Source organism: Schistocerca gregaria, chromosome 3 (assembly GCF_023897955.1).
Source record: "Schistocerca gregaria isolate iqSchGreg1 chromosome 3, iqSchGreg1.2, whole genome shotgun sequence".
Classification (NCBI taxonomy): Eukaryota; Metazoa; Arthropoda; class Insecta; order Orthoptera; family Acrididae; genus Schistocerca; species Schistocerca gregaria.
Genome location: NC_064922.1, coordinates 386,418,138 through 386,436,270, shown reverse-complemented (window position 1 = coordinate 386,436,270; position 18,133 = coordinate 386,418,138). Strand labels below are relative to the sequence as shown.

Genomic DNA, 18,133 nt, shown 5'->3' with positions numbered 1-18,133 from the left:
CTGTATTTTAATTCAAAAAACCTATCTGTTTCCAACTGTTCGTCTAAAATTGTGAGCCGTATGTTTGTAACTATTACAGCGCTATGTATCACAAAGCGAAAAAAGTTGTCCAACAAAAACATTCATATTTCTTTACGTACTACTCGAATACGTAATAAAAAATGGGGGGTTCCTCTTAAAAAAAAACGCAATTGTTATCTGTTTGACCTATGGCAGTGCCATCTAACGGGCCAACCATAGCGCCATCTGGTTTTCCTCTTCAAGCTAGACAAGTTTCGTTCTTTGTAGTTTTTTCGTTTGACGCTTATTTCTTGAGATATTTGGACCGGTCACGATCAATGGACCACCCTGTATATTACGTAATACGCAGAAAACGACACCTCTCATTTGGTTTCCTGTAGTTCAGTTGACCTACGTAGGAAACTAGTATTACCCACGACTAAAAGAACGACAAAGCTGAAATTGATATCCTATTTTTTTTTACCAATTACGGATACAATGGTAAATTGAAATGTGTACACAAATTTCTTTAAAACGGCGACCAAAACAAAATGCGTACAAAATGTCTTTCTTTTAATGATACATTCATTTATTTAAATTTACAATTTGACGCAATCAATTTACTATGGCTCAGAAATAAACAAATTATCATCTATGACTCAAATATGGCGTCGTTAGTCAAAGCAAACGAGTTTTGTCCCATTATTCAGCTGACCCATATGCAGCTACTAATGTCTGCACTCCTCATCATGTACACACGCATTACATAGCCGCTGCGGAACACAATGCGCGCGCAACGCATGTACCCATAGGCAGAGATACAACATGACGCGAGGTGAGCGCTCCTTGGTTGCGCGACACGGCAGAGCGACGGCAGCGTAAAGTCTCTGGCGCTGCGGCTTTTTTTCCAATATGGCGTCAGCGAGTTTCCTGCAGCTGGCGCGCTGCCAAACAAGCAAGGCGAGGTGAGCGCACTAGGAAGAGAATGTTCGGTCAACGGCAGTGTTGCGCCTGGTGAGGTGCGCGCGAGGTATATAACGGTCCGTCGGCAGAACGGCGCCCACACTACGCTACGCGCTGCCGCCACTGCTGCGACTGATAAGGCGACGAGGTGAGTCGATAGCAGAGATCGAACTTTAACTACCTTTACGTTATGACGCCTTGCTGGAACTCGCGCATCTTCGTCGGTCTGTAATGTGTCACAGATGTTCCGCCTGCTCAATCATCTGCCAACCTTGTTAACAATATACGTGGACAGACAGTCATTGTGTGGTTGCGAGTTAAACAAGCGATTTCTAACAACACGGCTCATGTGATGGAACTGTGACTAGTGCTGAAGTTCATAACATCCGTAACAATTCGTAAACAAGGAAAAGGCGAGACATATGTCATTAGTACGTCTACATAATAACGCTCAGAACTTAAAAGTTTTTATAAGCAGCTATTGGGAAAATTCTGAGTGGCGGCGTTCACCAAGTCTGTTTTAAATTACGTACTGCTGTAATGAAATTCGCTGTTGTAAGCGGAAAGTGGTTGTATAGAGCACCATATGGACAACGGATTCAGAGACATCAAAACATAAGCACGTGGAAGGAAACAAACTAATTAAATGAAGATGCATTTGCTGTTTCTGATGTTAAGGGACCACTTGTGACGTCAGTAGTAAGCATTGATACCGGTATAACACAGCACTTTATTTACAGTAAAAGAACTTATATTACAAGGAGTTTACGTCAAATCACAGGCATCACCAGTACATCCAGTCAAAGACATAAGTGTCTTTATATCAGTTCTCAATACCGCCAAAGAAAGAGGACAATACACGTATTCAACAAGGGAAAGCAATACAATAAGAAAAACAGAAACATCGTCGTGATGGAGCGTGCACACAGAAATGGTGTTCAAATACAGATGAATGTGCCAATTCCGGCCTCATTCTATGCCTCTGAATCAACTGTACCGTATTTTTTTTATTGAGCTAGTATTTTTTTTTTCTTGGGAAACGAAAGCACAATTTTCATCTTTTGGCTTTGAACATAATTTAACGTTTTGGTTAGTTTTTGTCGCTCTCTGAACCTGAAACAAACTGTATGGAGATATTCCATATGTCATATACGTTTGGAATGTTACGTGTCCCAACTTTCATAAGGTATTGTTCTTAAATATATGCTGCTGAGTCGTAACCGACAAAAGGCTCTGTTCATGAGAAGGTAAGGCGGCACAGTCTTACGCATGTCGTATTAAAAGCCAATGAAGTAAATCGTTTCTTTGAAAAGAAACGAAATGCCAGTTGGTAGAAAGCCCGTCCTACGGCGGTCCTGAGTTCGTGGAAGCCTAGCCTTGACTGTCATCGCTTTAGTTGTTTCGCTCAAGGCCAGCTCCGAGGCGGCATGCTGTCGACAATCCAGTTCGCTACCACAAGAAAGGAAAAGAAAACACGAATTCTCTTTATCAGAAGCTCATGCCTACAGGTTGTAGCGCCCGAATGAATGCGGAAGTATAGTATTTAAAAGAACTGTTTGGGTTTCTCTGTCTATACTAGTCACTGAGCCGATCACAGTAATTCAAGTACCAGAACTCAATACTTGTGTCTGTAATCCTGTAGCTACTCTCAGAAAGGTCTATCCTCCTTTTACAAACTTAAGTATTTTAGCAGCTGCTAGGCAGAGACTTTTATAAAACCGCCATTCCGCTTATTATACAATTTTGTACCAGTTGGGTGGCCTGAAAAGTAGTTTTCGTAATCCTTCATCATTGAACTAGGGAAAAATGAAAAAGGAAAGACTAAATTTATTCTTATAGGTAATGTGACTTCCTTGGAATTTTGCACTCCACCGGACGTTTGAACAGTAGATTCTCTCTGACTTAAAGAAAAATCTGAGGTCCTTGATTCAAATAAAGAAACGCCATTTTCTGCTATGCATACATCGATAATTTTATATGCGGCGCGTTTCTCGTCAGGTGAATTACAATATTTTACCTACTCTACTGCTGGTGAGCAGACGTTGATACGTAAAGAATTCTGTCATACGATCCGTAATTGCTCCAGAACAACAGTCACATTGGGGATAACTGGAGTACAGGCAAGCATATACATACAGGTTGCGAAAAACAAGTTGACCAAAAGTGTAGGGCAGAAAGACAGCATCAAACAAAGGAACTTGAGTATAGGAAGTTGCACATTTTCGGCGCTACAGTGATGTAATCGAAATCTGACTTGTCAACGTCTTTACCCAAAATGAAATGAAATTCACAGAAAATTTATACGTAAACAAAATCTTTGCACTATCTAGCGATGAAAGCAAGTAAACTTAAATCATCACAGACACATGTGTCTAATACCTGACGCACAATGTTAACACTTCTTGACAAATGAGAAAAATCGGATGTTCGTGTTTCCTATTTCAGCATGTTCTAAAAAGTTCAAAGTAAGTGGAAAACTAGTATGTTCACTTACACGACCTTGCCACCGCTTAATTAACATAAATATGTCGTTTCACGCTGACACTGCGCCGTAAATATTCAGCTGCGACTGCTAGTTCCTATACTAAAATGCCATCGTTTGGTGCTGTCTTTCTGCCCTACTCTTTTGGTCAAATTGTTTTTCCGCACTCTGTATATTGCCTGTATAGAACTGTATATGTTACAGAAGTACACAGTGTATGAAAAAAGTTGAGAAAGATAAGAGAGAGAGAGATAGACAAGCAGAAAGAGAGGGAGGAAGAGACGAGGAGAGATGAGAACATAAAACACTACAGTTACACAGATCGTTAAGGAGCCATCGGACACCGCTATGAACTTGGAAGCGGTTTTAAATAAATTTTAAGTGTTTTGTAACTCTTTTTCTTTGTTTTCCGCAGCTTGAAACATAATGAATGAATGGATGGATGGAAATGCGCCTTCTTGCAAGACCCAGTTTTATTTTTTAAGAAATGAGAAATGTTGCAGTAAAGCTGTTCCACTATCAGCATACGTTTGCGAGTACGTTTATATAAAGAGCGAACCATAACACCACCGACAAACTTTCCAAGGTTGTTCAGGGATAATGCCTGGTGTTTTGGTGTAAGGGAACCGCAGTCTCCAGAGGGTTGTCATAAAGCTATTGTATTCGTTTAGCTTCTTGTGCCGGCCGGTGTGGTCGTGCGGTTCTAGGCGCTTCAGTCTGGAACCGCGTGACCGCTACGGTCGCAGGTTCGAATCCTGCCTAGAGCATGGATGTGTGTGATGTCCTTAGGTTAATTAGGTTTAAGTAGTTCTAAGTTCTAGGGAACTGATGACCACCGATGTTAAGTCCCATAGTGCTCAGAGCCATTTTTTGGCTTCTTGTCCCAATTAGCTTTGTATCTGTACTGCACTGAGAATTGTGTACAACGGTGCAAAATGTGACGATATGATCTCTGTGTTTTGTTTCCATGAGCTGCTGTGGTACCGCATTCGCAATTTGGGAATACATTTGTTTAAATCATAATTACGTTATTACTAACGAGACGCCGGAGATCACGAATCCCTTACACGAAAACTCTCAGACGGCTTCCCTGAACAACCACTATAAGTTTCAGTGGAGTTCTGGCTCATTCTGTATAATAACGCTCCATGACGAAAGTCGTGGAAATTGAAGCTTGTCAACTTTTAAAATCTCACTAGGGCTGTTGACAGAAAGGTCGAGTGAAACAGTTGTTAACTTGTTAATTACGTCCATCAGATTGGAACGAGGAAGACAAAAATAGACATGCCGGCGTGAACACAAACAGAAGTGTTGCATCTTGTAAGTCCCTTCTGTCTACCATGCTACTTCCAAAAATCGAGACACTGCAGCGAGAGTACACGTATTCTGGTCTCAAAAATTGATGAGATGTTAGTGCTACGAAAAATGATAACCATAATGTCGTTTTAAGAAATAATGTAGGAGAGGTTCCTGTATTGAACACAGCGATGCGAAAACAAAGAATGTGTCCTGCAGGAAGATAAATCTCCATTCTGCACGCTAGACAGGGATGAAGAGTCAATGTGAGAATTATTTTGCCGGCCGTGGTGGTCTCGCGATTCTAGGCGCGCAGTCCGGAACCGTGCGACTGCTACGGTCGCAGGTTCGAATCCTGCCTCGGGAATGGATGTGTGTGATGTCCTTAGGTTAGTTAGGTTTAAGTAGTTCTAAGTTCTAGGGGACTAATGACCACAGCAGTTGAGTCCCATAGTGCTCAGAGCCATTTTTTGAATTATTTTCATCTTTGACGTTCCGAAATTCATCATAAATTGACTTATACTGCTACCATAAATTTCTCCCTTTTTTGTGTTTTGTTTTGTTTTAAGATCGTATGTTACCAACTTAACACAACTCGTTTGATGCTAATAAAAATTATGGATTGTCTACTTTTTACGAACAAACGAATATTATTTCTGTTTGTTTTATTTGTTATGTTTTATACAGTTAGAGACTCACTCATTAATATAACAAGAAAGAATGTTTTTTTTTCATATTCTATTTCTGACCTAAATTTCTAAGTGGAAAGCAAACCGTAATGATTAACTGGATGAGGCCCGTGATATGTTGATTCACTTTTTATTTGTGTCTGCGTCAAAGAACTATAAACGCAAGGCATAATTTCAGCCTTAGTCATTGACTTTCGTATCCATTACACTACTTACCTTTCTCGAACAGCCCGGATGGCCTCGCGCATTAACACGCCGCTTCCGGGATTCGGGTAGGCGCGCCGGCGTCGGTACCGGCGAATTAACGACGAGGGCCGGCGTGCCCTGAGGACTGGATGTTGTTTTTAGGCGATTTCCCACAACCGACGAGGTGAATACCGGGTTCGTTTCCATGTCCCGTCTCAGTTACACGATTCGCAAACATTTCGAAAACTTTCTCATTCTTTCGTATAGGATAACACTAGACGCAGCCAAATGGGGAACAGAAATTACGTGGCGACAGAAAGGACATCCGCCCCAACTCCAGATTAAAGTGTCGACCAAGTGAAGAGACGGAAGAAGGCCACGAAAAAGCGATTTTATAATATTTCTCTCAGACGACTCAACGCCGCGAAAGAAGTAACATAGTTTCCCTAATGTTTACCCACTTCTTTACCTGAGGTCACAACACGCACAATTCTGACTGTACTCGACCTGGAATTTGTCAGTTCCAAACCTGTTAGTGAAATAATATTTTCTTCATCAGCTTTTGGTCGCTGAGAGGTGGAGATATGATAGCACAGTTCCTGACAACCTACCAACCATGGTTACTACCTTTCTGATGCAGCCATCCTTCTTTCTGTCTCATCATCTGCACCATTTGGTAGTAGTTACTGTAGTTTATTCCACCGATAACGCATAACAATATGAATACTCTGTGCGTGTCTGTCGACATTTTCCCGGTATTTTTCCTGTAAACAAGTTTTTTTTAATGAAACTGTTATGTCTAATTATGTGTCCAATTAATTTCATTTTTCTTCTCCATATCACGTTCATAAAATTTTCTCTTCAATTTCTTTTAGTATTTGTTCATTTAATTTCCTTTCTGTTTAGAATGTTTTATGGCTCTCCATGTCCTCATTCCTATTGCTTTTATTTCAACCAGTGGTCGGGATTAAATTCGAAACCTTTTCAAAATGTGTTATGAGACGAGGAAAACAGCACTGTTGACGGTTATCCGTCCGTCCCAGTTGATTGCCTGCTTAGCTAGTACTGCTTGCAAGAATGAAATGAGAGCTACTGTTTAACTTCCCGTCGACGTCGGTGTCATTGGAGCACTGGATCTGGTGGAGAAGGGGAAGAAAGGAATCGGCGGAGGAATTTTCAAGGAAATATCCCATCATTCATGTAGAGAGATTTATAAAAACTATAGGAATCCTATACGTTGAATAGGGGTTTGCACTCCAGTCTTGTGTAATAGGGGTCCATTGCGCTATTTTACTCATTGGTGGTATTGTTTGAGAGGATTACGGTATATGGCGCCACCAAGTTTTACATTCTTCTCAGTTTCATAATTATCCATAACAACACAAACATAACAGTAAACTTCATAGGTACTATTCACAGTCATCCACAAAACACGGATACACTCACTATTCTGTGGAAAGAAGACGGTTCCAACCTTAGTGTGATTGACTGTATGGCGTTATTTCCAATGTAAAGAAAAAAAGTGCATTGTAGTAATTTCTGGAGTGGGGCCACTCTCAGACCAGAACTGAGGCCAGTGTTGAGGTCCATGGTGAACGGAAGTGTCATATATATATATATATATATATATATATATATATATATATATATATAAGAGTTGTGACGTCATAACGCCCGATGAGAGCTTGATATTTCGCGGCCTGAACTGGAAAGTGGTGCTTAATCAATTAATAAGCCCAAAATGGCCGAAGCAGCACAGATAATAGAGTATTTAATTTTGTAAATATTATAGCGTCATCTATGAAACGGATGGAAAAAAATATATGTTAAGAAATGGTTCAAATGGCTCTGAGCACTATGCGACTTAGCTTCGGAGGTCATCAGTCGCCTAGAACTTAGAACTAATTAAACTTAACTAACTTAAGGACATCACACACATCCATGCCCGAGGCAGGATTCGAACCTGCGACCGTAGCGATCGCTCGGCTCCAAACTGTAGCGCCCAGAACCGCACGGCTATATGTTAACACATATACGTCATTCTGAGACGGTAATTGTCTTCATGGGAAAATGTTTGCGGTTGCTTACGGATCCATGATTGTACCGAGGCGTGCAAGTCTTCGTCCGATGCAAATCGACTGCCACGAATGTTTTCCTTCAGGACTCCAAAAATATGGAAATCGCACGGGGAGAGATCAGGACTGAATGTAGGATGTGTAAGGGCCTTCGAACAAAACTTCTTCAGCGTAGTCGAAAGAGCCTGCCAACATGTGGGCCCGCCCACATATTTCGAGTACGCTGAGAAAGTTTCACTGGAAAGCCGTTACAAACTCTCAATACAACCCGATCTCAGCCCACGCGATTTCCATATTTTTGGAGCCCTGAAGAAAGACATTTATGACCGTCTATTTGCTTCGGTCGAAGAGGTGTAAGTCTGGATGAAAGCAAGGATTCGTAGGCAACCGCAGACATTTTCCCATGAAGACACTGATCGTCTCACAATGGCGTATATGTGTTAACAATTTCGGCCATTACTTTTGAAATACTAAACAGTTCACTTACTTTTTCCTTCCACTCTGCCCCTTATAACTAAACAATGTCCGGTACTTTCCTCCTTAATTCACGGAGAAGACTACTTGCGCGCTGACAAATTGATATGGGCTCTTATTATCGAACTTGTATAACAGTCAGCCCAAGAACAAGGACAAACTGGTACACAGTCTCGCGAAAATTAATTAAGTTGACGGTCCTGATTAAACACTTCACCAGAGATCGAATGTTAGTGGAATGAACAGCCATTGAGATGGATGAAGTGAAAAATTTGTAAACTCCTCAAAGGGCAATAAAACAAGTATACAAGTAACGCCGAGAAAGAAGCAAACAAGGTGTATGAGTGAAGAAATTGAAAAAGAAAGACACAAGAAAATAAGTGCACCAGATAAAGATGTTCGTATAAAATAAGCGTCAAATGAGAGTGGCACGAACCCAGAAGGTATGAAAGAACAGTTTCTAGTGTTGTACTTGATGAGACATTCTAAAAATTACGCCAAGGTATTTTATTTTTGAAGCTACTAACCAAAGTAGAAGGTCATAAGCGAAGATATTATAACAACAGTCTACTGGACATAAAACAAAGAGTCTGCAACATGTGTTTGGGCTTACGAGTCCAAAGGGGACATTATTATTTGTCCTTACTGCTGTCACTTGCGTAATTGCCAAAAAGAAAACAGAAGTATCAAGTAGGTGAAACATCTTTGTTAGAACTGGCCGTAAGTGAGATCATAAAACAGGAATGACAGTATTATGTACACTGAGATCCAGCAAGAGCACAAAGGGAAAACGATCACATAGTACAGTCTGGCAGGCCTTCGACAGCACCATTAAAAAGACATAATAAATCAAGGGCTTTAACAACAAACTACGAAGACTAAACTCCACCCAAACAAGCCATGATGGCCCAACGGTATCGACCGGCCGCCGTGTCATACTCAGGCCACATGTGTCACTGGATGCGGATATGGAGGGGTATGTGGCCAGCACACCGCTCTGCAGTCCGTATGCCACTTTATGAGACCGGAGCTGCTACTTCTCCATCAAGTAGCTCCTCAGTTTGCATTGCAAGGGCTGAGTGCGCCCTACTTGCCAACAGCGCTCGGCCAACCGGATGGTCCCCAACCAAGTGCTATCCAAGCCCGACAGCGCTTAACTTCGGTGATACGATGGGAGCCGGCCGCGGTGGTCTCGCGGTTCTAGGCGCTCAGTCCGAGACCGCGCGACTGCTACGGTCGCAGGTTCGAATCCTGCCTCGGGCATGGATGTGTGTGATGTCCTTAGGTTAGTTAGGTTTAATTAGTTCTAAGTTCTAGGCGACTGATGACCACAGATGTTAAGTCGCATAGTGCTCAGAGCCATTTGAACCATTTGATACGATGGGAACCGGTGTCACCACTGCGGCAAGACCGTCGGTAACAACAAACGACGGTGGCGCTAATCATACATCGCGTAAACGACGAAATCTTTTGTTCTGAACACGTCACACATAGAGTGGACCAGAACACTGACGAGCATTCAGAGGTTGTTCAGGAATACCTAATACCTTCTGAGTGTTTTGGAGTAAGGGACCCACGATCTCTGGCGCCTCGTTACAGATTTACTGCATTTCGTTTGGTTTCTTCCCCAACTTATCTTTGTATCTGTATTACACTAAAAATACTTCACAACAATGCAGATGTCGACAGTATATATTTATAAAATTTAGCTATACCTTTCAGCTACTTCCCTACATAGTCAAAAAAAATGTTCAAATGTGTGTGAAACCTAAATTATCCTAAGGACAAACACACACACCCATGCCTGAGGGAGGACTCGAACCTCCACTGGGACCAGCCGCACAGTCCATGACTGCAGCACCTACATAGTTGGCGCGCCGGCTTTGGCATTTGTTGTAGCATTGTACCAACTTCCCATTACTCTCATTATAGAAGGTTGCCGCCTGTGCTTTCCGGCAATTCTCGACGCTGGTCTGCAGCTCATTGTCTATGTCAGATACTCCCCTAGTAGCCAAAGGTTCATATGAGCAAAGAGATAAAATTCAGAGGAAACCACGTCTGAGCTGTATGGTGGGCGATCAAACACTTCTCATCTAAAACACCGGAGGAGTCTTTTTATTGCAGCTGCGGTTGGGTTCCTGCAACATTCCCGCACTTTCCTGTCATGCATGACAATTACGTTGTGCGGGCTGCGTGAAATCAGGCGAAAAACCTCAGCGAATGACAGCACGCAATTCACATTTGGTGCGAGACTCCATTGTTCTAAGTTACTCCATTTGTTGTCTGTGCCCTCAGAACTGAAAAGTGCGACTTGATGCAACTACGCCACTGACAGTCATCCTAGAGACACTGGTAATACATCTGCGACGAGCTTCATCGGATTTTCACGATGGCTTTAATTTTGCGACCGATCGGACCTTGAAAAAATAATTGCTATCGTATAATCTTGTTCCCACTAGGAAGAAAACTGTTCTGACAGTGCGCAGTGATCTTCTCTTCTTCATCTTAAGCTTTATATTGCACTTAATTAACAAGCACTAATTTGCCTCACTACCCACCACCTAATACAGGCTATGAAACAATGTAATAATCATCATAATAAACGTAATATCAATAATATGTCTGAAATGCGCATGATAACTGTAGGCCTACAGACAAGAGCTGAATAGATTCTTTTGAGATGTGATGCTGCAGAAGAACGTTGATCATCATGAGTATATCGTGTTACTGCTGAAGAGGTACTGCATCTAACCTTTGAGAAAATAAATTTTGGCAAAACTTATTTTAAAGAAAGGTCAGGTTGGCAGAACGCAGACTGAGCCACTGTTAATTTTATAACGGGGGGAAGTGCTGGGGAGTAACAATTGTAGAGGGATATCAAGATTTGGCTACTGTAAATAGATTCAAGTGGCTGTAGCGATGCAGTCGTTACAAAGAGATTAAGAGGCTTGCAAATCTGCTTCAAACCTGTTTTCGGACTGAATCCATAATAATAACAGTACTAACAATGAGCGAACTGGAGAGAGGAAGTGGAATGAAATAGGAGATGAATAAAATAATAAAGAGAGATCTGTGATTTTCTGCAAGATTTTCGTATCACGGCATTTATTGTAGTGTAGGTACTCGAACTCTACACTCCCTTTCGAACAAGCTCAGCTTCGGGTCCAAAAACAAATTTGTTTACTAGATCGAGACTATCTGATCAAAGAGTATTCGCACACCTATCATTGGACTTAATACGGGTTGTGTCCACTCTTCGCCTTTATGGCGACTTGAACTATGGTGGTGACACTTTCAGCGAGGTGTCTGAATATCTGTGGAGGAATGGTAGCTCATTCATCCTCAATAGCTGAAACCAGAGAAGGTTGTGAGGTTCGAACTGTGGTATGGTGCGAAGTCGACTTCATAATTTGTTCCAAAGATGTTCCATCGGGTTCAAGTCTGGACTCTGGGCGAGCCACTCCATTTCAGGATTTGTTACTGTCCACAAACCATTTCCTCACAGATGTTATTTTGTGAAACAGTGCATTGTCATGCTGATACAACGACTATCGTCTCTGGACTGTTGCTGTACGATACGCAGTACATAATGCTGTCATATATTTGCAAATACTTCCGTATTTAGCGTTTGCCTAAGCGCAGTAAGATCACCACATCCTAACAATGAAAAACACATCTATGCCGTAACACCGCCTCCTCTGTACTACACTGTTGGAACTACACACGATGGCAGGTACTTTCTCCTGGTATTGGCCAAACCCAAACCCAAACCCTCACATCGGATTGCTAGAGGGCACTGTGTGACTCATCGCTCGTTTCCAGTCATCCACTGTCTAGTGGCGTCGCTCTTTGCGCTACCTCAAGCGCCGTTTAAGGCTGAATACAGAAATTTTGGAAATTTATGGTAAAATCTTATGGGAGCAAACTGCTGAGGTCATCGGTCCCAAGCTTACGCACTACATGATCTAACGTACACTAAGGACAACACACACATCCATGCCCGAGGGAGCACTCGAACCTCCGACGTGAGGAGCCGCGTGACCCGTGACAGGACGTCCAAGACCCGCGAATACCCCGCGCAGCTGTGACTACAGGAATGTGCGGCTTATGAGGAACTCTTAGAATCTTGTAGCCCATACTTTCTATCTCCCTACACACAGTAATTGTGCTATCTCGACTATTGGCAGTACTTTGGAGCTCACGGGTGATTCCTTCCGCCGATTTCATGCGAGTTTTTTTTACACACATTCAAAAAAGTTTTGCATCACCCCGGTTCCGAGAGTTCCGGAACCTGTACAGAAAATTGGAATAGAAACGACATAATCATCATTTAAACCCTTTTTATTTGTCAAAAGAACCACACATTACATGTTGTACCACCATACACCAAGAGGTGGTGGTCCAGATTGCTGTACACACCGGTACCTCTAATATCCAGTAGCACGTCCCTTGCATTAATGCATGCCTGTATTCGTCGTGACATACTATTCACAAGTTCATCAAGGCAGTGTTGATCCAGATTGTCCCATTCCAGATTGTCCCATTCCTCAACAGCGATTCAGCGTAGATCCCTCAGAGCGGTTGGTGAGTCACGTCGTCCATAAACAGCCCTTTTCAATCTATCCCAGGCATGGTCGATAGGGTTCATGTCTGTAGAATATGCTGGTCACTCTAGTTGAGCAATGTTATCGTGAAGGCAGTAATTCACAAGATGTGAACGATGGGGCCGCGAATTGTCGTCCATGAAGACAAATGCCTCCGCAAATGCTGCCGATATGGTTCACTATCGGTCGGAGGATGGCATTCACGTATTGTACAACCGTTACGGCACCTTCCATGACCACCAGCGGCGTACGTCGGTCCCACATAATGCCTCTCCAAAACAGCAGAGAACTTCCACCTTGCTGCAGTCGCTGGACAGTGTGCCTAAGGCGTTCAGCATGACCGGGATGCTTCCAAACACGTCTCCGACGATTGTCTGGTTGAAGGCATAATAGACACTCATCGCCAATCCTGAGCGGTCCATTCGGCATGTTGTTGACCCATCTGTACCGCGCTGCATGGTGTCGCGGTTGCAAAGATGGACTCTGCCATGGATGTCGGGAGTGAAAAAAAAAATGGTTCAAATGGCTCTGAGCACTATGGGACTGAACTTCTAAGGTCATCAGTCCCCGAGAACCTTGAACTACTTAAACCTAACTAACCTAAGGACATCACACACATCCATGCCTGAGGCAGGATTCGAACCTGCAACAGTAGCGGTCGCGTGGTTCCAGACTGTAGCGCCTAGAGCCGCTCGGCCATCCCGGCCGGCTCGGGAGTGAAGTTGCGCATCATGCAGTCTACTGCGTACACTTTGAGGCGTAACACGACGGTCTGTGGCTGAACGAAAAGCATTATTGAACATGTGGCGTTGTTGTCAGGGTTCCTGCGAGCCATCCACTTCAGTCGTAACACTTGGCAGGCCTGAGCGTGGCATGCCATCGACAGTTTCTGTCTCTCTGTATCTCTTCCATGTCCGAACAATATCGCTGTGGTTCATTCCGAGACGCCTCGACGCTTCCCTTGTTGAGGACCCTTCCTGGCACAAAGTAACAATGCGGACGCGATGGAACCGCGGTATTTGACCGTCTAGGCATGGTTGAACTACAGACAACACGAGCCGTGTACGTCGTTCCTGGTGGAATGACTGGAACTGATGGGCTGTCGGACCCCCTCCGTATAATAGCCGCTGCTCATGCTTGGTTGTTTACATCTTTGGGCGGGTTTAGTGACAACTCTGAACAGTCAAAAGGACGGTGTCTGTGATACAATATCCACAGTCAACGTCTATCTTCGAGAGTTCTCGGGACCAGGGTGATGTAAAACTTCTTTTGATGTTCCACAATGCTCGACGGTCCCTATTCGTCAGAGCATGAGGTGTACCGGGTCTTCGCTTAGCTGCGGTTGTTCCTTCGCGTTTCTACTAAATAATACATCATCAACAATCGGCTTGGTCAGCTTTAGAAGGGTCGAAGTGTCTGTGATTGACCTTTAACTCAGGTGACATCCAGTGACTAGTCCACGTCCGAAGTAACTGAATTCTTCTAATCGACCTACTTTACTGTTGCGGCTTCTCTACTGATATCATAATCGTCCAGTCTTCTTTTATACTGGCGAATACACCTTGCAATATGGTGTCCTGATATTTATGATCAGACATGTCCGTATTCCCCTTTATTTTGTTATTTAATACCGATGCTAGTACCGAAGCGTTCCCTTTCCTCCACGTCACGTAGTATCTTACTGCTTTGTGTACGCCTTAGCTGGTCAGCTAAAACTAGTAGAATCGCAGCAACAGTGGGCTTATGGAGCCACTTACAGCTGTGTCGACGCTCATTCATCTGTGTCGGTTTGCGGTCGTCGCACCAGGCTTCGTCTCAGCGGAAGTTGTGGGACGTCCTGTCTTATCGCTGCCTAGCGAAGTCTGCAAGATCCGCTGCTGTTGCGTCCTCTAGCTGCGACCCGCGACATTCGTTCCGCAGCGCCTGTACCGGCGCTCTGCTGTCCGCTCAAGCGACGGCACATTCTATAATTTCAGTGATTGAGGACTCGACAGCTGTTTTGTAGAGATTGCACTTGATTTCAATACCAGGGACGGCAGAGAATGTTACCAGCGTGGTCAAATTCCCGAGTGCCCCAGAATCCCAGCAGTTTTTTATATCCTTCACTTATCTCTCAAAATAAGTCTTTTTGGTAGTTCTATGTATTGCACATGTTGAATAAGCCGTCAAAACGCACTTCAAATAACAAGATGAAACTTACTAATACGGTACTTTATCAAGCAAATGTCGCTAGGAAGCAAGGGACGTCGTAACAACCGAAACCAACGGCACGCGTTTCGCGCCATTATTTCATGTAATCATTTGTAAAGCTTTCGCTAGGTGGCGACATTTGTATTGTTTATACAGTATTACTAAACAGGTAACCCGGTTCATGGTTCGTGATGTTCTGTTCCAAGTGCAGTTTGTTTATCTAACAGCTCCAGGGGCAACAATAGTTTGGTTCTCAGTATTTCGTATAACTATTGACTGATATTACAAATTTAAAATGGCGTCGTAATCTACTAATTAACAGATATAATCTTATGTTAAAGTTGTCTTTTTTATAGATTCTTCCGTTACTTCTTGGTAGAGCAATCCCAAGGTTGAATAACAAGTACACAGTTTTTATCTACTATTTTTTTTAATTTCAGACTAGTTTTCGGCTTACTGGGCCTTCTTGAAGAAACAACTGACTAGCGTCTGGAAAGGCACTAGTTCTTAGGAAGCTAAACATTATAACATTCCATTTGTATACAGTGATGTGCATCAAACTTGCTTCTTAACATTCACATTACACTTCACCCAGTGGACAATGTTAAGCAAAATAAATAGGATAGTAACCATTTCAGTTATAAAATTGAAAGTTTAATTATTTATTGTGGTTAATATTGTCCATTGGGTAGAGTGTAATTTCAGAGTTAAGAAACAATTTTGATGCACAACACTCTATGCAGGTGGAATACATGTTTGCTTATAATATGTGGTTACCTAAGAACTTCCGTTAAATGTTTAACACAGTAAGACAAGTAGTACAATTTGAAACTGTGTGTATGTCTTGAGGTGGCTTAACTGACGGCGCTTAAATTATCGTAAAAGTGGATGCAGTTATTTAAATTTGCGTGGAAAATATTGGAAAAGGTTTCTTATAATTTGAATTTTGTAACATACTGTTGAAAAATATAATATATATTTTAGAGCAGATCCACCTCAGAGCCTTTAGTCGAGGTGTCGCAGTATTTAAGACATTGGATTCACATTCAGGATGGACGGACTTTCTCCGTCCGGCTATTCAAATTCAGGTGTTGTATGGTTTCCCTAAACGTTTAAGGCGAATTATGCGATTGTTCCTTTTATAAAGTACACAGTCGTTTTCGTTTCTGATTCTTGCCCTATCCTATCTTGAATTCTGTCTTTGGTAAATTCGCCGTCCTTTCTTAGAACCTCTCTATTGGGTTCCATACTTCATAGATGTTCGCCTGCATACCAGCGCTTCTGAGTGAACGATATCTAGAAGAAATGGCCTAGAGTGTCTTAGTTTTTGGAATGAATGTTTCACTGCGCAGCGAAATGTACCTTGTTTCGAAACTCATGACTCATTGCATCTGCATGCTGCACCAGGATATTTTCGCCCAAAAACTATATAGTTGGGTATTTACGGGGTTGTCCTCCTGTTATAGTTCGAGCCTTCCTCTCAGGTCGGTATTTTACGTTCCGAGTTGGCGATGCACTCCCATATCGACATAGCCAGGCGAATGGTGTCCCTCAGGGAAGCGTTTTAAAGCGCTAGACTTTTTGCAATAGCCGCTAACACTGTAGCGTCCACCATGACCAATGAGGGTAGACAGATCCTCTCTATTACTATTTTACAGAGTCCTTGTTCAGTGACGGCTGCGCTGTGTATAAAAACTTTCCAAGTCTCATGTTTTATCACAAAACACGTTTTCAGTACTATTGTGTTCTCTGTACTTTGTTGCTTGTTCTTAGACTTTATGCAGGCACCAAACCATGGAGAAATTCTTTCAAACATACGTTAGCTGATGGAGCATAATCTTTGTGTCAAACTATTCTTCCCCCTGGAGCTTCAAAATGTAAAAAGTATGAGAGGTGTTATGCGATATAGGTTCCGCCTCTTTGCAAAAACACTGTTTTCTTATTTTTACCCCAACGTGTTTAGGCACCTGTGTGCCATCCATCTTTTTTGGAAACTGTAAAAATTGAACACTGTTTACGTTTGTAACCTTTCTAACAAAGTGAGGCCTAAAGAAAGTTGTGTATGACACACCAGATGTGTTTACCGTTGGAGGATTCGGTTGACTTATCGCCTAGTCATCAGATGCTTGCTGTTCCCATTCGAGAGCCAATTCCTTTCGGCTGCTAATAGAGTAGTTGTGCAGAATAAGGTCTGATTATAGGTGCCTTCCTTACTCAGCCGGCACGGTAGCTCAGCGTGTTCGGTCAGAGAACTGGTTGGCCTCTGCACTAAAAAAACTGAGTGGAAGGATCAACAAGCGAACTTTAACGAATGTCATGTGCCGTCCGCAACGACCAAACCAACGATCAACAACGAAAAAAAAAACAATAAAATAAAATAAAATAAAGTGCTCAGCGCGGCGGTCTGTCACGCCAAGGGGTTCAAATGGTTCAAATGGCTCTGAGCACTATGGGACTCGACTTCTGAGGTCATTAGTTCCCTAGAACTTAGAACTAGTTAAACCTAACTAACCTAAGGACATCACACACATCCATGCCCGAGGCAGGATTCGAACCTGCGACCGTAGCGGTCTCGCGGTTCCAAACTGCAGCGCTTAGAACCGCACGGCCACTTCGGCCGGCACGCCAAGGGGCCTAGGTTCGATTCCCGGGTGGGTCGGAGATTTTTTTTTTTTTTGCTCAAGGACTGGGTGCTGTGTTGTCCTCATTATTATCTCATCATCACCAGTGGAAGGCAACGGGAAACCACCACTGGGATCAATTCCCTAGACGCTCATGCGGTGGACCTCTCTGACGAGGCTCTCCCCAGCCCTCCCCCACCCCTCTATGACAAGACCTGCCGTAAGGCAGAACACAAATGGTTCAACTGGCTCTGAGCACTATGGGACTTAACATCTGTGGTCATCAGTCCCCTAGAACTTAGAACTACTTAAACCTAACTAACCTAAGGACATCACACACATCCATGCCCGAGGCATGATTTGAACCTGCGACCGTAGCGGTCACGCGATTCCAGACTGAAGCGCCTAGAACCGCACGGCCACACGAGCCGGCGGCAGAACACCAAGCTTTTTTTCCTTACACCTCGCTGTTGCAAAAGGACTCTACACACGCCACTGACGTAAATTTGAGTACAGCGAACAGACACGACAATGACCGGACGGACAGCTCATG

At 43.1% G+C, this 18,133-nt stretch overlaps 1 protein-coding gene across 1 annotated transcript in view; it reads left to right on the top strand.

Moving 5' to 3' along the window:
* The first annotated feature begins 956 nt into the window (after nt 1-956).
* The window catches only part of LOC126354985 (chitooligosaccharidolytic beta-N-acetylglucosaminidase), a 230,128-nt gene continuing 212,951 nt past the window's right edge, over nt 957-18,133 (top strand). The window contains exon 1 of the mRNA XM_050005079.1: nt 957-1,111. The gene's annotated coding sequence lies outside the window, so the exon portion shown is untranslated. The remainder of the gene's footprint in view (nt 1,112-18,133) is intronic.